The following is a 931-nucleotide window of genomic DNA, read 5'->3' as shown; positions in this document are numbered from 1 at the left end:
AGAGCCCCGGCATGTCGGGATGATGTTCACTGGCCTGTCTTCTCAGGGATCAGACTCCTGGAGCCCATGAAGCCCCGCCCTCCCCCACAGACAGCAGGCACGGTGAGTGGTCATCTGGTGACTAAGCTCTGAGCTGAAGGCCCCGGTTCCTTCCTGGTCAGTTTGATGATTTAAAAATTATCTTCAAGGACGGGCAGGAGGAAGCACACATCTGAGCGCACCCCCCCTCCCCCCCGGAAGACTGGCTGCAGGGAGCCACCTCAGCAGATACATGGTGCTTTTTAAACTTCCGTTCTTTCTTTTTTAAAAACTATACTTTCATTGATTTCAGAGAAGAAGGGAGAGGGAGAGAGAGATAGAAACACCAATGATGAGAATCATGGATCGGCTGCCTCCTGCACGCCCCGCACTGGGGATTGAGCCCGCAACCCGGGCCTGTGCCCTGATTGGGAATTGAACTGTGACCTCCTGGTTCACAGGTCGAGCTCAACCCCTGAGCCCACCAGCCGGGCTTCAAAGTGGCCTTTTAAACAAGGAAGTCGGGGCGCCAATCTGCTGAGATCTGGGGACAAAAGCCACAGGCGACGCTGGGAAGGCTGTCAGGGCACAAGCTCTGCTCAGCTCCACCGAGGCCCCCGCATCCACTGCGGTTCTGGGCAGAGTGGACCCGGGCCCTGGAACCCACGGGCCCGTAAGTACATGGAGGCCAGTGAGGACCTGGGCAGACTCCCCCAGAGCTGCCCGGGAAGGAGGGGGCAGCACAGGCCCGCACCTGGGCCTCCGGGGAACGGCTGACATTCCCGGTGGCGGCGGGCGGGGCCCCTCCCAGCCCAGGGCCTCCCAGTCTCATTCGCTGAAGCTGGTCAGAGGAAACACAGAGAATGTGCTGGAAAACAAACACAATGCCCACAGAGAGGCAAAGCTGGTGACG

The sequence above is a fragment of the Myotis davidii genome, unplaced genomic scaffold (genome assembly GCF_000327345.1).
Source record: "Myotis davidii unplaced genomic scaffold, ASM32734v1 scaffold170, whole genome shotgun sequence".
Taxonomy (NCBI): Eukaryota; Metazoa; Chordata; class Mammalia; order Chiroptera; family Vespertilionidae; genus Myotis; species Myotis davidii.
The sequence above is the reverse complement of the archived record's forward strand: the minus strand, read 5'-3'. Positions refer to the sequence as shown.